Source organism: Panthera onca, chromosome D1 (assembly GCF_046562875.1).
Source record: "Panthera onca isolate mPanOnc1 chromosome D1, mPanOnc1 haplotype 2, whole genome shotgun sequence".
Classification (NCBI taxonomy): Eukaryota; Metazoa; Chordata; class Mammalia; order Carnivora; family Felidae; genus Panthera; species Panthera onca.
The window spans coordinates 27,967,052-27,969,269 of record NC_138348.1 but is presented as its reverse complement, the minus strand read 5'-3'; the positions used below and the strand labels follow the sequence as shown (position 1 = coordinate 27,969,269).

The following is a 2,218-nucleotide window of genomic DNA, read 5'->3' as shown; positions in this document are numbered from 1 at the left end:
GACATGTATTCTCAGATGAGGCCTTGCTTTGCCATTCATTCTAGGGTGACTTGCTATGAACCCCAGGGCAGGGTCTGACCTTATTTCATATTTGTATCATGCTGGAACCAAATACAGTACTGGCATTTAGTAAGTGTTCAATAAGCACTAGTTAAACAAATGCATGAATAAATGAATAAATAAAATTCTCACTCTTTTGAGGTCTGGAATGAAAAGCTCTACCTCACCATTAATTAAACACAAATTAAAATAAGGGATGCCTATTACCACCATTTGGATTGGCAAATAATTTGGAGAGGGTAAAATACAGTGTTAGTATAGTAGAGGCAGCTCTGCCAGAAGAAGTACTCTGTAGGCACTCTACAGCACTCAGCAGCCCTGGATGGGGGAGAAGGAACAGCTGGCTGACATTCACAGTAAGACCATGCATTGGTACTGCCCTGCTGAGGAGTGATTTGGCAACATGTGCCAATAATGTTTTCATGTTCTTGACTCAACAATTTATCCTAGGGAAATGATGATCGCTTCTCGGCCTTTTGGCTAAGATCAAGTGTAGTGTCCTAGGGAAATGATGAGGTATATATTTCCAAAAAATTGTTGATGGAAACATTATTTATAATCAGAAAACTTGGAAACGAGCATACAAAATATGGTACTGATTAAATTAACTATAGCACATCCACACAAAGAATATTTAATGACATAGGAAAAGATTCCATAATGTGTGAAAAAAATATAGTAGCTATAAAACATTGTTGAAAACATTTTTTTAAAAATATTTATTTTGGGGGCGCCTGGGTGGCTCAGTCGGTTGAGCGTCCGACTTCGGCTCAGGTCACGATCTCGCGGTCTGTGAGTTTGAGCCCCGCGTCAGGCTCTGGGCTGATGGCTCAGAGCCTGGAGCCTGCTTCCAATTCTGTGTCTCCCTCTCTCTCTGCCCCTCCCCCGTTCATGCTCTGTCTCTCTCTGTCTCAAAAATAAATAAATGTTAAAAAAAAATTTTTTTTTTTTAAATATATTTATTTTGGAGAGAGTGGAAGCAGGTGAGGGGCAGAGAGAAAGAGACGGTGGGGAGCGGGGGGGGGGGGGGGCCGGGAACAGAGGATCCAAAGTGGGTTCTGCACTGAGAGACTGACAGCAGTTAGCTGGAGTCCAGCGTGGGGCTCAAACTCATGAACCATGAGATCATGACCTGAGCCGAAATCCGACACTCAACCGACTGAGTCACCCAGGTGGCCCTGCTGAAAGAAATTTCAAAAGACACAAATAAACAGAAAAACATCTTGTGTTCAGGATTGGAAGATGTAATATTGTTGAAATGTCAATATTATCAAAATTGATAGAGATATGATACAATCCTTATGAAAATGTCAGGGGCATTTTTTTGCAGAAATAGAAAAATCGCCATAAAATTCAAACAAAATCTTAAGGGACACCAAATAGCTAACACAATTTGAACAAAGAACAAAGCTGGAGGTTTCACACTTCCTGATTTCAAAACTTATTACAAATCTACATTAATCAAAACAGGGTGGTACTGGCATAAAGGCAGACATGTAGACCAATGGAATAGTATAGAGAACCTATAAATAAACCCTATGATATATGGTCATATGATTTTCAACAAGGGTGCCAACACTATTAAATGAGGAAAAGACAATCTTTTCAACAAATGGTGATGGGAAAACTGAATATTCACAGGCAAAGGAATGAAGTTGGATCCATACCCTGCAACATATTAAAAAAATCAACTTGAAATAGACCAAAGACCTGAATGAAGAGCCAAAACGAATAAACTTTTATGAGAAAATGTAGAGGGAAAGCTTCATGATATTGGAACTGGCAGATAATGGAACCAAAAGCAAAGGCAACAAAAGTAAAAATGGATAAGTTGGCCTAAATCAAAATTTAAAACATCCATGCATCATAGGGCACGATCAACAGAGTATCCGGTATGTATATCTATATCTATATCTATATCTATATCTATATCTATATCTATATCTATATCTATATCATCTATATATCTATATCATTTATCTATATCTGTCTATATATATCTATATATCTGTATCCGTATATCTACATCTATCTATATCTATATCTGTATCACCTATATCTCCTAAAATGCAACAACTAGACAGATAACCCAATTTAAAAATGGACAAAAGACTTCAATAGACATTTCTCCAAAGAAGATATACAGACAGCCAACAAG

At 37.8% G+C, this 2,218-nt stretch overlaps 1 pseudogene; it reads left to right on the top strand.

The window, feature by feature from the left end:
* The first annotated feature begins 520 nt into the window (after nt 1–520).
* Nucleotides 521–613, top strand: LOC132662684 (U2 spliceosomal RNA; annotated as a pseudogene).
* The last annotated feature ends 1,605 nt before the right edge of the window (nt 614–2,218 follow it).